The following is a 26,186-nucleotide window of genomic DNA, read 5'->3' as shown; positions in this document are numbered from 1 at the left end:
AGAGAAGAGAGAGTGAAAAAGTGACTTGAAAAGTCACAATTTCGGGACTTAAACCCAGTCGCCCGCTCGAGCGTAAAACACCCCGCTCGAGCGTCACTCACAGACTCCCGCTCGAGCGTCCAAACTTCCGCTCGAGCTCCGGATGCACTCTCCCAGCATTTATACAGAACCAGGCCTCCGCTCGAGCTTCCAACTCCCCGCTCGAGCGGTACTCACACAACCCCGCTCGAGCGGCCAATCCCACGCTCGAGCGTACAACGCTGCACAGGAAAATACTGAATGGGTATAATCTCCGCTCGAGTGCTAAAACCCCCGCTCGAGCGTACAGGCCAAAATCTGGGCAACTAGTTTTGGTTTCTAAACTCGACCAACCTGTAACAAACCCGCCCAACACATCCCATAACTCAAATACTAAGTAAAAAGGATGTAAACAAGATAATAAACAACTACCAACATCCACGGACACATGTCCGGATCACGGTATAACAAGGGTAAACCCGGGATCGCTATAGGAGTTGTTGGCAAGTGAAGAGAAGAGCATGCATGAGGACGTGATAGAGAGGGTGTTGCATAGGGAGATCCAGTGGCTCGATTCTGGGGATGGCGTGGACACGATAGGTATGGAAATTGAGAAATTGTTGATGGATGACCTAATAGTGGAGGTTACGAATATGTTAAGTATGGATTAGAACTCGATTTTAGGCAGAGCTAGAGACAAGCGAATGGAATTGAACGGAATGGAATACTAGGTGGAGAAGGAATAAACGATCGAGAAAAATACTCGATGTTCATACCATATATTAGCATATGTTTCTTTTTTACTATTAAGTTTAGCAGTTGTAACATTTGAGTTTAGTAAATCTTTATGACTGAGGATGTTTTAGGATGAAAAACTATGGATGAATATAGGGTCCTTGATCAAGTTTAGTTTTTTGTTTCAATAAATTCATAGATTCTAGTGGCTACCTTCATGTTTGAATAATTCTTAAATTTTTATTTTTGAAAAAAAGGGAAGAGAGACATGGCGCACCCTATCTACTTTGTTTTTTATGCAATTACATGTCAAACTAAATAATTTTGGGTTGAAAATCTACCATTGCTGTTAAAAATATTTTCTAAGTGATTCACCAATTTTATATAATTCACTCTAAAATGGATTCAGTTGGTTGAAAATCTACCATGGCTTTGAAAAGTATTTTCTAAGCGATTTACCAATTTTATATAATTCACCCTATAATGGATTCAATAGTGAAGTCAATTGAAAATAACTTATGCATAAAATGAAACATTAGGTCTATGTTGGACTATTGTGTCACATGATTGATTTAATACTAATTTGTGCCAGCATTCAAATGAAAAAAAGAAGTTAATTATACTTTTGATGTAACGCCCTCAAAAAAATAACATTAAACCCATCAAATAAGACATGCATTTACATATAAACTAACCACATTCTTTTATTCCTTAGAGTTCCATTACATAAGTATTACATGTTAACATCATAACAAAATGCCCTACGGGCTTACAGCTTTCCAAGTTAACACTTGGTTACAACAAAAGAGTACTAAATCGTTTACACATAAAGCCCTTGGCTTGAAGTTACATGTAATACATAAAAAGTAAAACGACAAAACATGTCCGCCTCTAGCCTCCCAAGCTATGTCCTTGGAGGTGGCATGCTTCCTGTACCTGAAAATGATATTCCCATATAGGGTGAGCCACAGCCCAATAGAAATACACTAAACCAACCATGGACAATGACTAAAATATTAGCAATTGATAGATGGTCCACACTGATACATGCACATAAATTACACATTTATGTCATACAACTTATGAGTCTAAGTTACCTTTCATTTTTCCCTTTTTCAACAGATAAGCATGCTAGCTCTATCATTATTTCCACAGATATGTATAAAAACTATATCTCACATTCAGATAAGCATAAAAGCTATATCCACATTCTCAACAGATATGTATAACAACAATATCCCACATTCACAGATAAGCATAAAAGCAATATCCACACATCACAAAGATAAGCATATAAGCTCTATCTTCACTTCTTTAGACAAGCATATGAGCTGTATCTACGGAGTTCATCCCCTATCTTCTCCCAACACTATCCGGTTTAGAGGTACATCCCCTATCTTCCCCTAAACCGCGGAGTACATCCCCTATCTCCTCCTCTACACATAACGTATATAAACACATTGGTTCTATATACAATCACCCAATACATACAATTTATGTATTCTATCAACCGTCAAGTTCCATGACACTTTTCATTGATTAGTTTCAGTTTACCTAATCATCATGCATTGTCTACAACAATCACGACTATCCTCCACCGATAGCCCAAAGTAGTTATTTCTAAATAGAAAATAAATGCACAAATGGATATTCAATCAACATTTCATTTCCTCATTTCTTCCAATTAATTATCCCAATTAATTAAACAATGTAATTAGGCCATTATCCATAATTACCATTTCAACCCTTAGGTCCCATTTTCATCAATGATTCAACAACCATTCCATTTTTCTATGCCAAATATGCATCTAGGTTTATTATGAATAAAACCCCAACTTTTGTAAAATTACACAAAAGCCCCAAACTTTCACAAAATGACCAAACCAAGCCCAACATCTCAAAATACCAAAATTTAAAGACAAAACCCATAGAGAGGAGTAGGATATCCCTACCTTGAAGTTTCAGCCAAAAAGGAGATGAAGACTCGAAGATCAACGTGCTCCAAATCCAAACTTTTTCAGATTAAATCGAAGCTCTCAACGCCCTCTATCTTTTTAACAAAGGCCCTAGGCTAGATTCACACCCTAGGGAGATCAAACCTTAGAGAGAGTGCAAGTTTAGAGAGAGAGAGTGTCGGATTAAGGGTTTTGGATCAAAAAGAAAGTGAAAAAGTGATGTTTTAGACGCTGCTGTCCGCTGATATAAAACACGCTCGCTCGAGCGAAGACTTGGTCGCTCGAGCGACCAGACACAGAAAACTCTCGCTCGAGCCAAGAAGTTCTCAATCGAGCGAAGAAAAATCCAGACCGCTCGAGCGAAGGATGCTCGCTCGAGCCAAGAAAGACAGCTCTCAGGTCCAGAACCAGACGCAACACCACTCTCGCTCGAGCGACAACTCCACGCTCGAGCGAGGGACCAAAAATCTGGGCAGCAACACTAGGCTCCCAAACACAACCAACCTGTAACAAACCTGCCCAACACATCCTATAACTCAATATACAAAGTACAAAGGATGCAAACATGATAATAAACAACAACCAACATCCACGGACACATGTCCGGATCACTGTACAACAAGGGTAAACCCGGGATCGCTATATTTGATCCCTGTAGTTTGATTCAAATTTTATTTTGATTTCTTATACTTTAAATCTAATTTTAATTTGGTTCTTGTGCTTAAATTGGAAGTTGAAATTAATGATTTTGCATTTATCAATCGTACAAAACATTAACCAAATTTGAATAGAAGGATTAAATTGAAATTTGACTTAAAGTGTATGTTTCTTTGTTATTATTTGTCTAATTAATTGTTTATGCTTCTAGTGTTCACCTCACTGTAAGCTAAAATTTTGATTGGAGTAACACTATAAAATAAATAAATAAGAATAAATTTTAATAGTTGTGGATAACCTACTTGTTGTTGTTTTTTTAAATAAAAGGTTGCAATTGTAAAAAAAAAAAAAAAGAAAACAAGGAGCACTGTTTCAGATGTTTGGGTGGATGATGAGCCAATATTTGGTATTAGTATATATAGATGGGTTGAGGACACCTGAGGGCATTATAAGCATTTTAGTGTTTAGCTTTGATGACATCAGTAGGTTCTGTGAAGTGTATAAACGGCATTCAAAAAATGGGAGAATCTTGACATTGTTAGATAAAGTAGGGGAGATAACTGTAATTATTGAAACTACAGGGGAGGTCTCTGTATTTGTCAGAAACCTCGAGGGAGGTAAGTGTAATATACCCAAATAAATTTTATATATATGTATATTCTTAAGGGTTAATTTCATCATTTAACTAACTAATTTAGAAGTTGGCTAAGTCCTCCCATTTCTATCCCACACCTCCATGAGTTATCCCATATATTAGGGATTACTAGTTCGACCGGACTATTAGTTCAGCCTTCACTTTTTTAACCAAACATTGGACTCTCCACTTTGTTAGACATGGAGTCTAATCCCATACATTAATCCCACCAAACAAACATCCCCCCGAGATTGTTTGGTATAGTTTATGAAATTGTTTACATATATATATAATAATTTAAAAAAATTGTGTCAAAGTAATTAGTGCAACTTTTATAGTTTATAAGACAGAAATAAACTTGAATAATTTTTAAAAGAAGTTGATTATTAGAAAGTAATTGAACTTGCTAGAAATTGTAACAAAGAGACTTATAGATAACATGGTGTAATGATCATAATTTGAGAGTATTGAGGTTTTTTAATCTACTAATCTGAACCTTTTTCAATCGGTTAATTTTGTATCACATCCTCTCATGAGACTCAATAGTCTTCTTAAATATATAGCATGCGAAAATTGTCAATTCAAAGACTCATTTTTATATCTGAAGTTGGAATTTAGAATTGACTCGACACAAGTCTATGTTGGAAAGTAAGTTAAAAATTAATTTTTTAATTTTTTTGACTTTTAAAAAAAACATATAAAAAAAACCAAAAAAACAAAAAACTAACTTCCAACCAACTTCCCAAAATAGGCCATAGTTTAATTGCAAGATTTTATATCCCAAACTAAATACAACAAATAGCTAAGTTTTTTCCAATTGAAAACTTTTACTAGTCTGTTTGGTGTAGTTTTTAACAAGTTGAATACTGTGAATCATATAGTAGAATTTAAATAGATATTTTTTCTTACTTTTCAATATTCATATATATATATATATATATTAATTTATTTAAGCTATTTTTCCTTAACAAACCTATATTCATGAGACTCAATAATAAGAGTGGTGCTACATCCCCCAATATATCACCCCATGTTGGCCTCTAATTCATGAGACTCAATAATAAGAGTGGTGCTATATCCCCTAATATATCATCTCCATATTGACCTCTAATGAGATGGAAGAGAGAGAATAGAGACAGATAGAGAGCGGAGGAATGAGGAGTGTGAGTCCCTCTTCATATGGTTATTCCATGTCATTGTGGGTGGATTAGGAATGCTCAATTAGAGCTTTCAAATATATTTTTTTTTAACATACTTTAACTCTCATTAATAATAAATCATTATTCATAATATATTATATTATCTCTGATTTTGTATTAGTATCCTCGTTTTTACAACTATAAAATTAACTTACCCTTGTTCCGTCCTAATTTGCCCCTCCCTGATTTGATACAGTCTACGTAGGGGTAGGATACTACAAACGCGCCCAAAATCCACGCTCCCTACCTATGCTAATTTTATTATCCCGTCCAATTGACAACTAGCACCTTCAATTTTTATTTTCAGTTTTTTGTCTTTTGTATACAATATGATCATAAAAGTTATTAAATATTTTTGGATTATCATATAACATTGTCTATATTTTTTATCTTCATATGACATTATTTATATGACAATTAATCTCGGCAAATGAGAAAAATCACAACACACAGCCATCATTTGTCTTTTAATTATCTAATAAAGGTATAAATCTCCATATTTCAGTCATACAATATTTTACTACATGATTAATTTAGAATATCACATAAATTATATTACATAATGTTTTGAAATTACTAAATAATTACCCTATGATCATGGTTTTTCTACCAAACTATATGTTAGGATTGAAATTTCAATAGGATTGAAATTTCGGCACTTCTTTTAAAAATAAAAATGAAAAGTAGCATTATATAAATGAATGTAAATCACCATGATAGTTTACACGAATCTAGATTACTTGTTACCTCTTTTCGCTTCTCTATCCTATTGGATCTTATTTGATTCTTATGATGATTTTTGTGACATGAATAATTTTATAAATTAATAAAATTTAAAGAGACAAAAAAAGAAACATGTGATATTTGTTTCGTTTACCCATCAAGTGAGCATGAACATGTTTAAAATGTTTTGTTTTCAGAATTTTATATTCATATGAGTCTGAAATATCAAAACTATTATTTTTGGTGATACTGTGATACACAATCTAAGTAAGTATCTAACTGTTATGTCTACTTTGATGGAGGACAAAATGGAATGAGTAACACATTAAGGAAAATAAGTTGCCTTGGAAATAAAAGATAAGGGAGAAAAGAGAGATGGTGGAGGTTTCATGCTTTTTTGCTTTTTGACAAGGTTTCATTGATAGTAATTTCAATAAAGGGCGTAGAAGACTGATTTCCTTTTAGCAAATAAACAAGTTGTGTCCTTTCACGTGTAGAATTCCCTTATTCTTATGCATGAATATAGACAAAACGCAGACATATATATGCTAACTTACAATAGGCTCATACATTTTTTTATGTTTTGCCTTTTGTTTTCAACAGAGTAACATGGTGGAGAATGATGGGGAAACTATCTTGCTATTCAAGTTTTGAATGATCTGAACAGTGGGTTGCTCAAGCTCTGTTTGAAAGATTAGCAAACTTGAAATGAAGATTGGACTTGGCTCAATTATATCGGGAATGATAGAACAAGCAATGTAATCTGAAACTACTAATGACTATTATTTTGACTAAATGTGCAAGCCATTCCTGTAACAGAATTTTTATTGTACTTTTCAGCATTCCTTTTTAAAGGAATTTTATGGGTCTGTCACCAAATCAGACTATATTGTACTGAGACTTGGTTTTGTCATGGTAAGTATCCAATTTCCTATTAGTATCTGACTTTAAATTTCCAGATTTTTTTTATTGTTACTTCACTGGCATTTATGTTAATGTTGAATTTATTCCCTGTGTAGATACATTGCAGGGGAAATCCAAAGTTGAATTTTCACAAGTATATGATCCATGCTTTGGAAGATGATTTTAAGAAAGTCGTTGGTATAAGGCAAGTTGTAGCTGGGATTTCTTGTGCAAATTGTACAGCTTCTTATTTATTCTTATGTGTTCGCTGGGTGTATTGCCAAAAATAAAATTCGAAAAGAGAGAGGATAACATTTGCAGCTGCTGGTTTGTCAGTACCCAGTGCTGGGAGGGGTAATCTAGGGATATTGTCTCAAAAACAAAAACAAAAAATCTTTTTATTTTTAATCTGCATCTTGTTTAATATCTAATTTGGCTTGTTGCAGTTGGTATTTATGGATATTTGTGATTGTCTTCTTGTTGCTGAACGTTAATGGTATGTTACTATATAAAGTTACTATGAGTCTTTTTAAATTACGTTGCCAAATGTTGTCGAGTGATTTAATTATTTTCTTTTTTGCTTTGATATTAGTTTCTTTTTTTCTTTGTTTTGGGTTTAACAAGAGGTTATTGTGATCCACTCAATGCTTAGGTTCTTTACTTGAAAGGAAGTAGAGTGCTTTTATTCTGTTTTATTAACATGTTTATTGTGCTTGTAACACTTTGTAGAAAGTATTTATCCTACATGTTTTCTTTCTGCCATAGCCGGTGGGTTTCACATAATGTAACGCCCTAAAAAAAAGACATAAAACCCATCACTTAAGACATGCATTGATACAAGAGAAAGCAACACTTTCATTCATCAGAGTAGTTCTTACAACAGCATTACGAGTTAACAACAATAATAAATGCCCTACGGGCTTACAGCTTTCCAAGTCAACACTTGGTTACAAGAAAATAGAGTACTAACTGAAACGTATATTAAGCCCTTGGCTTGAAATTACATGCATTACATCAAAGGAACAAACAACAAAAGTCCGTCAGCCCCCTAGCCTCTCAAGCTACGTCCCCGGAGGTGGCAAGTTACCTGTACCTGAAAATGATGTCCCCGTATAGGGTGAGCCACAGCCCAGTAGAATTATACTAAACCAACTATAAACAATGACTAAGAGATTAGCAACTGATAGATGGTCAATACTTACACTTCCATTTACATCTTATTACAATTCCATGACGGTCAAGTCTATGCTACAATTTACCTTCCATTTCTTATTCAACTTTGAGTTTGGAAACAAGGCTCAGTACTCTGGCCCAAACATTTGATGAGATCATAGTTTCACCACTAGAACACTTTTGAAGTTCAAGGTGGATACACATTTTGGTGTTGTATCAATAACACATAAACTACTTCCATACTTCACAAACGATGATGACATACATTTTAGTGCTATATCAAATCAAACAAACTTTTCAATAGATAAGCATATGAGCTATATCACTACCACAACAGATAAGCATATGAGCTATATCAATACTCCAATAGATAAGCATATGAGCTGTATCAACACTTCAATAGATAAGCATATGAGCTATATCAATACTTCAATGGGTGAGCATATGAGCTGCATCCCTGGGTCCATCCCCCATCTTCCCTTAACCATTAACCGGTTTAGAGGTACATCCCCCATCTTTCCCTAAACCGTGGAGTACATCCCCCATCTCCTCCCATACACAAGTAATGCATATAAACACAGAATCACATACGCAATCAATCAATACATAAAGTTAATGTATTCCATCAACTGTCTACACATAATGCATATAAACACATTGGCCATATGCACAATCAACCAACACATAAAGTTAATGTATTCTATCAACCGTCATACTCTATGATACATCCAATTGATTAGTTTTAGTTTGCCTAATAATCATGCATTGTCTACAACAATCAACACTACCCTCCACCGGTAGCCCAAAGCAATTATTTCTAAGCAGGAAATAAATGCACAAGCAAATAATATATCAACATTTCAATTAGGTGAGCAATAAATGATCTAACTACACCCTTTAGTCTCATACATTCCCAATTTCAACATTTCCAATTCAATTCCTCATTTCCTTTAATTAATTATATGCATTAATTAATTAAAACAATTAGGGCAAATTACCTTAATTAACAAAACAACTCTAAGGTTCCATTTTCATCCATAACCCATCATCCAACTCATGTTTACACCAAACTTGTATATAGGTTTATTTCAAACAAAACCCCAACTTTTGTAAAATTACACAAAAGGCCCAAACTTTCTTGAATCTACCCAACAACACCTAACATACCAAAATGCTAAGATTCAAAGACAAAGCTCATAAGATGGAGTAGGTTATCCTTACCTCAAATAATGGGACCCAACGAAGGAGGTGAAGAAACAGAAATGCTCCAAATCCTGAAATTTTCAGATTAAAAGATAGCCCTTGTCGATCAACACAACTTTTGTAAAGGCCCAAAGTGAGAAAACAACTCCTACTAGATCAATCCTAAGAGAGAAGTTAGGGTTTTAGTGAGACGAACTCTCAAAATAGCTTTTTGGAAAAGTAGGAGAGAGAGGATGTTGAAAAGTGAACAAAAAGGTCGGATCTCGGCTTTATATAAAAGTCGCCCCGCTCGAGCGCCAAACTCCCCGCTCGAGCGTCACTCACAGATCCCCGCTCGAGCGTCCAATTCCCCGCTCGAGCGGCAGATGCACGCTCCCAGAACTTTTACAGACATGGTTCCCGCTCGAGCGTCAGACACAAACTCCCGCTCGAGCGTCTACCTCTGCAGACGAAATACTGGATGGGTGATTTCCCCGCTCGAGCGCCAACAACCCCGCTCGAGCGGACAAGCAACAACAGAGTCTCGCTCGGGCGTCAAAAGCGCAGCTCGAGCGGAGAGACGAAAAACTGGGCGAAGACTTTACGTTTTAACACAACCAACTTATTCCCAACTTGCCCAACACGACCCAAAGCTCGAACACTAAGAGGAAGGGATGGAAAGAGGATATGACAACGGTACCCTTACGAAATCGAATCCGGATTATAGTTAAACACGAAAGGGAAAGCTGGGATCGCTATAACCTCCCCCCCTTAAAGAATTTCGTCCCCGAAATTAAGGATACGCCAAAACATTAGGCCAAATGATCACAGAGCATTCAACAACCGAGCCCCAAGGAAAGAAATTACTTTCAAAACAAACCTTCGACTCACTCTACCAAGGAAGAGACTAACCATGGGAACACATTCTAAACAACACCACCTTAGGTGCGCAAGCCTTAACAAACCAAACCTCCCCCGAAACAATTCACCAATAACCGACTAGTGCTTCAAGCTAAGTCACTACTCAACAACATGATTAAAGCAAATCTTAAAGTAGATAATACGAAAACATTTTCTTGTTCGAGAGACATTTCCCAAAGATGTTTAAATTTTCAACGTTAACGTTCCGGAATAAATCTTGCATTTTCCATTCGAAAACTTAAAAGCTTTGTAAACATTTTTCATAAATACGGTGTTACCCAAAACACAGAGTCATCCACAGTTCATTTGCCAAAAAGATTTATCTGGAATTCTTTAGAATCTTTGAATTAGATCAACTCTTCAACAATGCCCTTAGATGGCCCTAACACTGGGAAAAATTTTGTTCTCCATTTCTTTTCAAAACAGCTCTATCCACAACCATCATTCACGCAGTGATGCCGCAACCGACACAGGATATAACATTTCTATAATGGTAGTTAATAGAAATAACAACAGTACTAACAGCACATAAGGCATAAGAGCACATCTCATCTCAACAATACCCCCTTGAATACACAAATGATACACATCTCAGTGCTGTATCAATAACAAACCAAATATCATACATACATAATGTATAAAAAGCCAATCATTCACAATGATCAATCAATACACGTATTAGATGTATTATTCCTACCGTCAGCTTCAACGACAAAACATGTTCGATTAGTTTCAGTTTTCCCTAATCAACATACAAAGTCTACAACAAACAAGACTAAAACTCAAGGTGACCAATGCCAACCCAAAACCCGATACCGACAAGCTGACTAATCAACTCAATAAACTCTACACTCAGTAATCCACACACTGATGTGCCACTCAAACCACTAACCCCAAACACGGAGTTCCCTACACAAACCACAAATTTTGGAATCTCACCGGACCTCCTAAAATTGAACCGCATCAACACTGCGTCTAAGGAAATCACCGTCCCTCACCATGACTATCTAGCAAGCCTGCTCACTTCCTTGACTGAAGACCGACATAGTCAACCTCAATCACAACAACCCAACACGAAGGGCCACTTTGACCAACGCTATACTCATTACTCTAGAACACAAACTATTCTTCCTTCAAAGAATACTACTGGCATCCACTCACAACCCAAACCCAACAATTGATAACCAATCACAATACGAACACTACCCCTATACAACCAATGGGGTCACCATGGACTCACTAACTAGCAAGACCCAGAACACGAACCAACATACAGGTACCATTTCCACTAACCCGAGATACAAATCTCACATTCTCTCGAACATTCTCACATAACCTTGCCAATACCACGCAACTCTCGCAACCATCACATCTAACCATCACATCAAATCTCCACATCTTACTTGTTACTCATCTCGAGAGTACCATCAAGAGGCCCGGCCTCCGTGCTGAACCACTAGTCAAAACTACCGCTAGGCAACCATCATGAACCAAACCCCGACACTGTTACAAGTCGCCGACAAGGCTTTCAAAGATTCACTCTTCTAACTTTCTAGAGGAGTAAAAGTCCTCGCCTCCCTCGTCATTAACCCACATCTTCATCCGCAAACATCACACCACTGTGACTCCATCCACGGGTCACACCCTAACCACGGGCTATATACCTAATTAACCCTTCTGATAACATCCTCTGACTTGACCAGTGCTAAGGTACGAACCTATCACATTCGATCCAATTAAAGGAATTTGGAAACTTAGGGAAACACCCAATATACTACTGCCCGAGATATAGTACCAGTTACCACAACACACCGCTCCCGATACAACAATCACAACCTTATATAGGGACTAACATCCCCTCACTTAAAACGACCAACCAATACACCTGCAATCTCGACAACGTTACTTACCACGAAGGTACAAGTCCAACCTTAACTAAATTATGCGCTATGCCCCCATAGGACACCATATTAAATACGTGTTGCATCTAGTATTAATCGCACACTTCACATCCTCTCGAGTTCACCCGACAGTAGACCAAAAGCTATACCACACACAAAACTTTAAATGGGTAATACCCATGAAATTCCATGCACTCGGCAAGTAAAATAGTTCTCGCTCCAATATTGCCTTGGCTAGGACACGCACCCCTCAGTGGTTCTTCCAAATTTTGAAAACATGGCTCCTCAGCCCTCATCTTTCCCAATTCAAGTCACACGCAAGAACATTAATACCAAAAAAAAAAATTTATGGTTTTACAGCAACTTTATACATTAATAAAACTTTAAAGCTACAACATGCTCCAATTCACCCACTCCAGGGAAATTAACAAACAAAGCATATATGTATATAGATAGACAAACAGTTTAGATGTTTCAACATTCCCAAAACACATTGGTTACACAACAGAACCCAATGATTACAAAACGATAATTCACCGATTACAAAATGGATTAGCCAAAACGAAACCAACCCATCGGTATTACCACTACTACCGTCCCTTGCTGGACCGCCGAAGCTGGTCATCCCCGAACATAAGATAACCTACGAGATTACAAGCCACGGACAAGAACTACTGGCGTGCCCCCTCTGTCCACACCTGGAACAACTACTAACTCCCCCAACTGGGGCTTGGGAACTCGACTCTACTGAGGCCCTCATAGTCTGGCCTGCTAGTCCCCCAAAATGGTACTGTTCCTGCCCAGTCGAATGAAACTGAGCCTGGCTAGGTTGTAAAACCCCTAAAGAAGCTCCCGGCTGAGTACAAAAACGTCGAATATGACCCGGCTGATTACACACCCAACAAGTAGGCGGTGCCTGAGCACGAGACTGGTTCAGAATCTGGGCTGATGAAGACCCCAACAACTGCCTCCCCACGGAGCATTTGGTCGGCCCAAAACCTGGCTGGTTAGATGATCCTGGTAGTACAACTAGTGGTTGAACTGCTAACCCTGCCCCCTTCTTCTGTGGGCAAACCGAAACCTTGTGGCCCAGCAGACCACATCTGAAACAAATAATGCCCCTCTGCTTACTTTCTCCCGAACCCAAATCCGACACTGGAAGGGTAGTTCTAGCCCGACCTCCCTGTTGCGGGTTTAAAACCCTCTGCCTTTTAAAAGGCCTACCAACACCCTGAGTCATAGGAGTCGCCGAGATGGCTTCCTCCCCACTTTGCCCCATTGCTAGCATCGCAGCCTCTACATGGACGGCCGCCTCAACAAGCACCCTATAACTTCTATGCCAAGACCCCGCAATCCTATCACGGATGTCGTCACGCAGCTTACTCTCAAACTCGAAACAACGCAAGTCCTTCGTCTCCACCAATTCTGGAGCAAACCTCGACAGGTTAGCAAATCATCTTTCGAACCGCACCAAAGGTGTAGTACCTTGGCGTAACTCCACAAACTGTTTCCGCAACTCTTCTCGAGCGGAAGGAGGGAAATCACAACTTCCTCGCCTAGGCATCCTAGTAAAAGTAACAGAGACACGTTAGCACACTCATACATGTGCCGAAGCTAAACACTCACGTCCTAACACATGGACAACTGTAATTCACTCCACGTAAGCACATAAACACATAAGCACTTACGAATTTCATTTCCGGATAATGATAGTCCCGAGGCGTTACTAGAGTTCCGGTCAGAAACAGCATTGATCAAGTGCCTTTCCAACAGGACTCCCAGAAACCCAAGGATCCAATCAATATCCCAGAAACTAAATCCCATACCCATATAAACACATAAGCATGTTATCAATTTAAACACATAGCATACGACATTACATCCAAGTCTCTATCAAGCGAGACAAACCCATTGTGATACTAATCACTTCCCACGTACCCAAAGTATTCGAACCCGGTACGCTCTGATACCAAGTTGTAACGCCCTAAAAAAAAGACATAAAACCCATCACTTAAGACATGCATTGATACAAGAGAAAGCAACACTTTCATTCATCAGAGTAGTTCTTACAACAGCATTACGAGTTAACAACAATAATAAATGCCCTACGGGCTTACAGCTTTCCAAGTCAACACTTGGTTACAAGAAAATAGAGTACTAACTGAAACGTATATTAAGCCCTTGGCTTGAAATTACATGCATTACATCAAAGGAACAAACAACAAAAGTCCGTCAGCCCCCTAGCCTCTCAAGCTACGTCCCCGGAGGTGGCAAGTTACCTGTACCTGAAAATGATGTCCCCGTATAGGGTGAGCCACAGCCCAGTAGAATTATACTAAACCAACTATAAACAATGACTAAGAGATTAGCAACTGATAGATGGTCAATACTTACACTTCCATTTACATCTTATTACAATTCCATGACGGTCAAGTCTATGCTACAATTTACCTTCCATTTCTTATTCAACTTTGAGTTTGGAAACAAGGCTCAGTACTCTGGCCCAAACATTTGATGAGATCATAGTTTCACCACTAGAACACTTTTGAAGTTCAAGGTGGATACACATTTTGGTGTTGTATCAATAACACATAAACTACTTCCATACTTCACAAACGATGATGACATACATTTTAGTGCTATATCAAATCAAACAAACTTTTCAATAGATAAGCATATGAGCTATATCACTACCACAACAGATAAGCATATGAGCTATATCAATACTCCAATAGATAAGCATATGAGCTGTATCAACACTTCAATAGATAAGCATATGAGCTATATCAATACTTCAATGGGTGAGCATATGAGCTGCATCCCTGGGTCCATCCCCCATCTTCCCTTAACCATTAACCGGTTTAGAGGTACATCCCCCATCTTTCCCTAAACCGTGGAGTACATCCCCCATCTCCTCCCATACACAAGTAATGCATATAAACACAGAATCACATACGCAATCAATCAATACATAAAGTTAATGTATTCCATCAACTGTCTACACATAATGCATATAAACACATTGGCCATATGCACAATCAACCAACACATAAAGTTAATGCATTCTATCAACCGTCATACTCTATGACACATCCAATTGATTAGTTTTAGTTTGCCTAATAATCATGCATTGTCTACAACAATCAACACTACCCTCCACCGGTAGCCCAAAGCAATTATTTCTAATCCGGAAATAAATGCACAAGCAGATAATATATCAACATTTCAATTAGGTAAGCAATAAATGATCTAACTACACCCTTTAGTCTCATGCATTCCCAATTTCAACATTCCCAATTCAATTCCTCATTTCCTTTAATTAATTATATGCATTAATTAATTAAAACAATTAGGGCAAATTACCTTAATTAACAAAACAACTCTAAGGTTCCATTTTCATCCACAACCCATCATCCAACTCATGTTTACACCAAACTTGTATATAGGTTTATTTCAAACAAAACCCCAACTTTTGTAAAATTACACAAAAGGCCCAAACTTTCTTGAATCTACCCAACAACACCCAACATATCAAAATGCTAAGATTCAAAGACAAAGCTCATAAGATGGAGTAGGTTATCCCTACCTCAAATAATGGGACCCAACGAAGGAGGTGAAGAAACGGAAATGCTCCAAATCCCGAAATTTTCAGATTAAAAGATAGCCCTCGACGATCAACACAACTTTTGTAAAGGCCCAAAGTGAGAAAACAACTCCTACTAGATCAATCCTAAGAGAGAAGTTAGGGTTTTAGTGAGAGGAACTCTCAAAATAGCTTTTTGGAAAAGTAGGAGAGAGAAAGGATGTTAAAAAGTGAACAAAAAGGTCGGATCTCGGCTTTATATAAAAGTCGCCCCGCTCGAGCGCCAAACTCCCCGCTCGAGCGTCACTCACAGATCCCCGCTCGAGCGTCCAATTCCCCGCACGAGCGGCAGATGCACACTCCCAGAACTTTTACAGACATGGTTCCCGCTCAAGCGTCAGACACAAACTCCCGCTCGAGCGGCCAATCCCCCGCTCGAGCGTCTACCTCTGCAGACGAAATACTGGATGGGTGATTTCCCCGCTCGAGCGCCAACAACCCCGCTCGAGCGGACAAGCAACAACAGAGTCTCGCTCGGGCGTCAAAAGTGCAGCTCGAGCGGAGAGACCAAAAACTGGGCGAAGACTTGACATTTTAACACAACCAACTTATTCCCAACTTGCCCAACACGACCCAAAGCTCGAACACTAAGAGGAAGGGATGGAAAGAGGATATGACAACGGTACCCTTACGAAATCGAATCCGGATTATAGTTAAACACGAAAGGGAAAGCCGGGATCGCTATACATAAAATACGCTGTAGTGGCTAATGGGTACTCCATTGAAAGCGTTCTGTTTAAATACAAGTCAATTCTAAGTGTTTGCTACTGAATGGGTTTTGTAAATCTCGTTCCAAGATCGATCCTTGTGCAAAATTTGTCTTTTGCTCTCATTGCAATTTCATTTGAGATGCATACAGATGAATGAACATAATATGAAACTTAATATTACATTTATCTGAGTTATTATTACATCGCTTCTATTCATTAATTTAATTTTATATTTTAAAATTGACTTTTCAACTTTTATTTGCTGTGGGAATTAAGCTGGAGCATGTAATCACCCAATTAGCTCACGAGGTTGCAGAGAAACACATTGCAATTGAAGGGGAATTAGTAGTGCAACCTTCATATAATCATTTTTGGTTCCATCAGCTCCCCATTGTCCTTTTCTTGATACATTTCATACTGTTCCAAAATGCTTTTGAGATAGCATTTTTCTTCTGGATATGGGTAAGATGATATATGCTATCGTTGCTTGTCATTTTTTGGTAAACTAGTAATAATTTCTGTGTGGATATTTGTCTCATATGCTTTTATTGCCTGTAGTTGCAATATGGCTTTGACTCCTGCATAATGGGACATGCCCGTTTTATTATCCCCAAGCTCGTTAGAGGTTGAGAACCATTGCCCCATTTTCACTTTGATATTCTTTCTTATTACAGATATTTTGATGTGTAATTATTGTGATGCTATGGGATTTGTATTTATTCTGTTTATTTACTGTTAAAATTTCAATAACATTATCATTTCGACTTTTTAGGGTATTTGTTCAAGTACTCTGCAGTTTTAGCACCCTACCACTCTATGCCATTGTGACATAGGTAAGGTTCAGTCGCAACTTATCATCTGAGTTGCAGTTTAAATTGGTAAAACTAACTGTGATTTCCCCTATTTTTTCCCTTTTCTCCCATTTTTCCCCTTTTTCTTTTATGGTAATGAAATGAAGATGGGAAGTTCATTCAGAAAGGCAATATTTGATAATCATGTGCAAAAGGGTCTTGTGGGTTGGGCTGAGAAAGCAAAGATGAAACTGAGGCCTAGACTAGACCACATAAGGAGATGCATTTGTTTTTGGACATTTTTTTTTTTATTTTTTTGTTTAGTTGACATTAACATGGATTATGTTTTTGATGAAAACAGGTCTTTTGAGCATCTTTCTTGGAACATTCAACTTTTGGATAGCATGTAATATATGGAGGCTACTTCTTTCCTTTTTGATATCCTTGATAACACATTTTTGTTCATTATCCTTTGCTATTCTATATTTTTTTTCGCTGTTATTGATTGTGTGCCTTTCTCCCTCATCCTCACCCTTGGATGAGATTGTTGAATTTGCATATAAAAAAATGGCTGAGATGACATTATGATGACATCATAACTTTGCCTATAAAAAAATAGCTGACATATGATGAGATCGTAACTTTTATGGCCTTGATAGGGAGTGCTAACAGCATTATTTGTGCAATTTGAGGACCTGTCAGCAGTTTTTTTATGTGGTGTTTGGATTACCTGGACTAAAAAGAAGGTTTTGTGTTTGACCATGTAAAATATAGTTGTGGTCTTATTAGATAATTTCTATTGGAAGCTTCCTATAATTGTTATTGTTTATGTGGTTGTAGAGCAAGAAACATCCTATTGAGTTTGCAGAGGAACTTGTGGAGGATGCTGATTAGTATTAATGGGTTTAACCTGATAATAGCCGATTTGTTCCAAGACCATGAAGAAGATAAAGTTTCAGTTATAGAAGTTTCACTTGGTATTCATGTCTTATCAAATGCAAGCCTGGACTCACCTTGGCCTAAGGTAAGAATTCACACTGTACTTGTTGATCTATTTAATTAATTGTTGTGGCATGCACAATAGAGTTGGTGTTCTGCTAACTAGTGAGTACAGAATAGGAAGCTAAATGTTTGAAAGCTGATGTATATGAACTCTATGTAAAGTCCTACTGGGTGATGGATATATGTGTGTGTCGTTTGCTAACTATGTGGACAACTGTATTAGCTGTTGTTTGTATTTGGCTAATAAATATTAGTCTCTAGCATTGGTTATTTCCCCTAGTTGGTTCATAGTATGACATTACGTTGTTCAATTCCAAACTTTAAAAGCAACACCGAGAATATAATATTGTGATGAATTTGTAGTGGATATTTTGATTGCATAAGCATGTGGCCTATGAATGGATTTGAATGTCATGGCTTCATTCACTCATTTTGGGTGAGTGGTAAAGATCTCAAATTCAAATGGGTTAGTGATTACCAGTTATCTAGTTTAAGTCCATACTCACCAAAAAGAAACAAACAAGAAAGATGGTGTTCATACTTACCCAAATTAGGAAGATACTTACCCAAATTAGGAAGAGAGAGAAAAAAAAGAAAGAGAAGATGATGTTCATGATCCTAGAAAGGATGGACTATGTGTAAGAATTTATTCTTAATTAGGCTATCATTGACTATATTTTGTTTGGTTTGTGAAAAACGGGTTGAACGTGATTCAGATAGATTGATTGGTATGAGCCCAAAATTATTATTGTGATCCATAAAGTTTGGGCCATGGTCATCTTAGTGTATATATTATTTTATATGTGGATATGTGATATGGAGGTGTAAGGCCTGTTTTAAGTTATTTGGGTTCCTTAATGGGAGGGCCCAGTAATTGTTTTATTTATTCCCAGTCCCCTCTCCTATCCTTATTAGGGTTTACATATATCTATATATATGTAGATCAAAGGTTTGTCAGCCCATTGAAAAAGACAACAAAAAGATTAGGAGAAGGAGGGGAAGAGCTGGTGCTAAGGTTTTCCAATTGTGAATGCCATATTCTTTCAAGGAAGCAAAACTCAAGACAATAACGGAATCAAATGGCATGTATCTGAGTTTATATTTTAGTAGTTACTTATATTCATATTGTTTTGATTTCTAGTATATAGATCCTAAAATCTTACATGTGGTATGAGAGCAAGTTTATACTAGAATCAAAATCATGGCAGATTATTTCAGTAAAATTATTTTATATAATGATAAGGAATAAATTAATATTTCTTTTACTGAATGATGTTTTTGCATCTCAAAATTGTGCTTTAGTAATTTCAAGCAAACTTTTTCAATGTAATGAGCACATACTGTTTGAGTATTGATAGTTTGCTTCCAATTGTATTATATAAAATAAAAAAAAATAAAAAAATAAAAAAAATAATAATTTAGATCTGGTAATTTTACGAAAATTGTGAAGTATGGACATGTGTATATTGAATCTGTATTGATATATATATATATATATATATTTCAAATCTTACCTAATCAAATATTAGCAAAACATATGAAACATATTCGTTTTTATGACTTTTACATAGACATTAAGATTGTTTAAGAGTTCTATATCATGTATATCACTTTGGTGTAATTTTTGTAAATTCATATGCGAATTTTGGTTGGCCGTGAGCTATTATTTTTGAGTAACTGTTTAGTAGTGATTCGTAATATGATATTATATATGCTTTGATGGGTTACAGATTGCATTATTGTTAATAAATAAATAAAGTTTTAAAGATGGACAAATATTTATTTTGTAGTCTCAGTTGGAGGATTTTTGAATCAATATGGGTGATACTGCCGAAGTGGTTAACTTATTGAGATTTAAAGTGATTTACCAATAAGGATTCTGGGAAGCTCTTCTAATATTATATCACTCAATTACCTACCCAAAGGGGGTTAATTGAGTGTATTAATTTTAAAGGTAGTGTGAGCCGCTAGTAAGGGAAATTTTATTGTTTTTGAAAGAATTTATCTACCCAAAGGAGATAATTTCTTGATAAATCATTCTTGCTAGTTGACTTGTTTATAGGTGTTAGAATGTGTCTTATATATTTAGCCCAAAGGTATTTATATGATGATACATTCTGAAACATCTAACAAGATTGTTAAAGTTTATTTGCAGCCCATTGTTGTGAGATTATAATTATTGCCCATGTATAATTAATTAAGATTATTTTAAAGTTTAAAGATGTTGATTGTATTCTATATATTCAACCCAAAGGTGTTTATATAGTGATACATTCTGGCACATCTGAGAATATTGCTAAAGTTTATTCGCAGCATATTCTTGTGAGATTATATTAATTGCCTATGTATAATTGAAAGTTGGAGTTGTGAACATGCTTTCTATATATTTAGTTTAAGAGTGATATATTTTAAATATTTGAGAATATTAATTGTGATTATGAGATTATTATTGTCTATATATAATTGAATGATATTATATTGAATTGAAAGCAATGAAGGGAGATATTTTTATGAAAATCAAATTTACTCCATTAAAGTTTTGATTATGAATCGGTTAAAAGATATTGAGTTAGCTTTAAGACTAACTGATTTAGACATTGACATACTCGAGAATGTGTCTTCTTAACCATTTATATTAAGACCTCAATATAGTGTGAAAGATTGAAATTATATTCAATGTTAACTATTTAAGAAAGTAGATTTTTAAAATATTCACTAGGTGATTCTTATAAGAAAATCTAAATTATACTCTGCAATGCTCTATATAATACCTTCGACTTTTACAAATCGTTATCTCTCTTCAGTATTTTATGTTTTCCTTTTCAGAATATTCCGCAAATCTCTTTATATATTATTAACTCAAGTAAGAAAAATTCTTTAGAATTTTTTGTGAGCTATGACGCTCTTCCCACCTTTGGAATCTCCTTATTTATTTTTTTAAACTGCTTTAAAAAAAAAATGCTTGTGTTGATCAAAATTTTATTTTATGGTCAAGTTATTTAAGTTATAGTTTAGTACTGATCTTATTTTAAAAAATGTTATTTTTATATTATCCATGAGATACAGTTCAATTTTAATGTCAACAAAATAAGCACTGTTATTATTTTTAATTTTGGTAATAAATAAAATAATAATAATAATAATTGAAATAGATTTTCATTTATCATAAGGTGTGTGGGAAAAATTATTTTATTAATTTCATAAATGAGTATTGATGTTATGCATTTGTCTAATCTCGTTTATGTTGAAAAACACACTGATAAAGATTTTAAAATTATTAATTGAAGATCGATATTATAGTGAACATGATAATTTTGGTTAATATGCATAACCTCTTATTAATTTTTTTTTATAAAATTGTGGAATCAATTTAAACATATCATGCTTGTAACTTTGAAAGAAAGTTGAGTACTTGAGTGTCGTAATTGGACTCCAATAAAATGATGAGGTGTATGTTAACATGTTTAAATTATACAAGTTTTTGTGATAAAATATTTTTAATTACTATGTATACTTATGTATACTTTATAGATGGTACTAAGTTAAAAATATTTTTAAAACACTTTTGAATTACGAACTAATATAAAATTTAGTTAGAATAACTTTTGAGTTTGGGATTGTACAGAAGTAAAAAATTTTATGATATATTTTTTAAATCAAAAAGGGACCTATAGCTATTTGTTGTTACTTTGTAAGTTGTCAATGGTTCTATTATCTTGCTTCTGACATAAGAATCTTTTAAGCTTTTAAAATGTGAAGTTATTAGATTAGTGAACAATTTAAATATATAAATCTTCATGTATACTTGTGCCTATTATAATCAATTGGTCCGTTCATTCTCACATAGAGAAAGTGAGAGTGCAAGTAGAATCTGAAGTGTCTATTCAGTCTATTGATAAAAGTTGAACATGTATGACATGTGCAACCTTCTAGACATTCTCATACAATTAAAAGATCCTTGCGATTATATTATTTTTCTAAATGAGCAATATCAAGAGATTGAAGAGATGATTGTTACGTATGATGAAGATATTGGCGATTTGTAATATGGTAAATGAATTGGTACAAATTATTAATTAGATATGAGATCATGTTATACCTTTTTAAAAGTTTGAAATCTAAGGAGTATTTTTTTTAAAAGATAAATAAATAAATACAATGCTATTGCAAGAGGTTGTGATTTGAAAAGAGTATTGTTCTTACCAATGTCATAAATATAGGTTTATAATTATTATAGTGGTATTGTGACATTTTTATCTTTTGCTTCGCCAAACAAAATAAATTTGATTTGTAAGTTAAACAAATTTATCTATGGTTTTAAACGAATTTCTGAGTAATGATGTTTAAAGGTTCACCAAATATTATTACTTGGCTTTATGGATAATACTATTAATTTATGCATGCATCTCAAGGTCAGTGGGAGCAATTTATTTTTCTTGATCCTTTATAGCGATGGAATTTTACTTATTAGTAATAATTTCGAATTAATACGAAGATATTGTTGTTAATAAATTTTTGGTATAAAAAATCTTGATAAAGTATTTTATGTGTTTGGCATTGAGATACTTGAAAAATAACTTAGAGGATTATTTGTCTCATCTCAAAGAGCATACCTAGATCACATTTTCACTGAATTTAATATGCAAAATTGAAAGCTTTACGTTGCTCTTCTTAATGATCGAGATTAATTAAGTAACATTCAGTATTCATAAAATGATTTTGAGAAAAAGTTCATGAGGAATGTCTTGTATGCTAGTGTTGTGAGAGTTTAATGAATTATGAAGTTTGAATTAAACTTGGTGCATATGCAATTAGTTTGTTAGACAATTATTATTTTAATTTAAGCCTTGACTATTGGGTTGAAAGACATAAAGTGTCATGATATTTATAGAGAATTAAAGATTATACAATTAGCTATGGAAGAATTAATCATGTTAATATTATTGGTTGTATAATGTCGACTTTGGAAGTTGCTCAAATGATATATAGTGTCTGTTACTGGTTACATTTTTTATGTTTGCATGAGATCTTGTTTCATGAAAGAGTTTCATAAAATCTCTTATAATTTTTCACTATACAACATGTTTTAGAGTTCGACTTGAGTTATGTAATTAAAGAATTTTATTTCAGAGTTTGGAATTGTTAATTTCATCTCTAAACCTATAAAGATGTATTATGATATATGGTTTTAATTTTCTCTATGAAGAATAACAAAAACTCTGATGGTGTTAAATACATAATTTTAAAGTATTTCAGAATTACAGAGTTGTTAAAGATGATATTCTTTATGAGCACATGTTATAGAATACATACTAGTTGATCCTCTAAATATAGGGCTTAGGCCAAATTTTAGTTTGCTAAATATATTGAGCATATGGGTACTTTACAGTTTTTTATGTGCTTGGTTAAAGAAATTTTTTACCCATGAATATTATCTATGGTATATTTCAGTTAATAAAGTTTAATGTGTTTATTCACATTTGGTTTATAGTTATGTGTGTGTACGCATAAATGGTAATTGTCATATATGTATACCTCTTACATGAGCTCTTACAGTTATATTTTAATTTTGAGATATAAAGATTAACACTTTGGTTCAGAAGTATATATGGATCCATAAAGTATGATGCTTGGTTTAAAGCATGAAAGACCTCGATTTAGAGGAATAAAGGCTTCTTTTGGAAGTGTAAAATGGAATAAAATTCCTTGCAGGGTCTTGTCAAGACCATACAGAGGACTGAATGTGGGATTAGCATGTTATATAATTTTTGGATCAATTATGCTGAAATTCCACACTACACTTTATCACATATAGGAATCTATGTTAGTGAGATATTAGTGTTTGTAATTATGGAAGGTGTTATGTTGTTCAATAGCATAATTACCACTACAGTTCGATATTAATATTTCTCATTGAACGGGATTCTGTACTGAGATGTTTTTATTCTGAATCATGTTTATGTGGCCACTAAAGTTGTTTAACCCGAGAGTCATTTTTCTTAAATAAAATATTTTCTTAAAGTAGTAGTCAATGTTGCCTAAGTGGGAGAATGTAAGAATTTATTCTTAATTAGGCTGTCATTGACTATATTTTGTTTGGTTTGTGAAAAACGGGTTGAACGTGATTTAGATAGATTGACTGGTATGAGCCCAAAATTATTATTGTGATCCATAAAGTTTGGGCCATGGTCATCTTAGTGTATATATTATTTTATATGTGGATATGTGATATGGAGGTGTAAGGCCTGTTTTAAGTTATTTGGGTTCCTTAATGGGAGGGCCCAGTAATTGTTTTATTTAGGCCCAATCCCCTCTCCTATCCTTATTAGGGTTTACATATATCTATATATATGTAGATCAAAGGGTTGTCAGCCCCATTGAAAAAGAAAACAAAAAGATTAGGAGAAGGAGGGGAAGAGCTGGTGCTAAGGTTTTCCAATTGTGAATGCCATATTCTTTCAAGGAAGCAAAACTCAAGACAATAACGGAATCAAATGGTATGTATCTGAGTTTATATTTTAGTAGTTACTTATATTCATATTGTTTTGATTTCTAGTATATAGATCCTAAAATCTTACACTATGGCCTTCACCAAACTTTGATGCAGAATAACGGCATCTCGTATAGAAGCAGGTAATGAGTTCAATGAGTGTATATGGAAAATAAAGCAAATACTGCAGAATAACAGCATCTCCTATCAAGTTTCCTGCCTGCTATATTGCTGCAAAAAGACACATTGATTCAAGTACAACAATTTTAGATGTTCATGGCGTGGTATACTTTTATTTATTTTACTTACTCATCTAGATATCATTATAAAGCAAATACTGCAGAGCTTGGTTTCATAGGAATATATCACATTCTATTCTTGCTCTTTCATACTCTTAGTTGTTCAGGGTTTTAAGCACCTGACTAAACCTGCACGAGAAGTCGTTATGCTGCTGCAGAAGATTGATAATGACAACTATCCTGAGGTATGATTCAGAAATTTGTTGTGCTTAGAATCGTCTCACCAAGATACACACCTGCCATCTTTACATTATTGTTCATTTGAATTTTGAATTGTATATATCCCCCTGAAAGATGGATCACTTTTGGAACTACAATTCTGTAGACGCTTGGTCGTATGTTTATTATAAATGCTGGTTTTGACTTTTATCTATTGAAAGTGTACACATCATAACAGAATCATATGTTGGATCAATTATTTTTCATTTTTTTCTCAGGTTCTTAGCATCAAATTGCAAAGTAAATTGCTTGAGAAAATTGATGATAGGTAAATAATTAGAATTTTCAGGATTTAAATAAGCTGTTTTTTCCTTGTGCAAAAGTCTAACCATTTGTAACTCTTGGTTATAATTGTGATTGTTCAGTGAGTTGCCAGAATTTCTTGGTGGTAGCTGTACATATGCAGATGAGGGAGGTTGTATGAGGTCTGAGAAAGGGCCATGGAAAGACCCAGATATATTTTTTTGTTGGTCTAAGTAAATCCTTTTTTTTTTGTTTGCCTCGGATGGCATCGTAAAATCATGATTGATGGTGGAGGACCAAAATAAGATGATTGCAACTAGGCATGCTTGATTAGCAAATTGCATGCAGTAGATTCTAAAAATAAATTTCATCCATTATTTAATTTACAATAGATTCTAAAAATAAATTTCATCCATTATTTAATTTACTATTGACAGGAATTACCAAAAGTTGGCCATCCATGAGTAGATCCATATGTTTGGTTCATAAAATAATTTTTTTGACAAATTTACTTTAGAAGAGACCAAAGGCAAGTGACACTATTTATTTTGCTTCAGTCTTTTGACTAAGAGAAAACAAGATGAAAACAAGAGAGAACAATTTCAAAAAAAAAAAAAGCTATAGCAGCGTTTTTACAAACACCACTATAGTGCCAACAGTCATATTTTAAAATTGGAAAATCTATCACGGTGTTTTTAAAACGTCGCTAAATACTTGGGTGACATCATTCTATTGTTATTTACCACATTTAGCGGCGTTTTTAAAAACATCGCCTATACTAATATAAC

General features: G+C 35.0%; 1 pseudogene; it reads left to right on the top strand.

Moving 5' to 3' along the window:
• Positions 1-539: 539 nt before the first annotated feature.
• Positions 540-25,635, top strand: LOC114278514 (uncharacterized; annotated as a pseudogene).
• Positions 25,636-26,186: the final 551 nt, after the last annotated feature.

Source organism: Camellia sinensis, unplaced genomic scaffold (assembly GCF_055761805.1).
Source record: "Camellia sinensis isolate YWXY unplaced genomic scaffold, ASM5576180v1 Unanchor2, whole genome shotgun sequence".
Classification (NCBI taxonomy): Eukaryota; Viridiplantae; Streptophyta; class Magnoliopsida; order Ericales; family Theaceae; genus Camellia; species Camellia sinensis.
The sequence above is the reverse complement of the archived record's forward strand: the minus strand, read 5'-3'. Positions and strand labels throughout refer to the sequence as shown.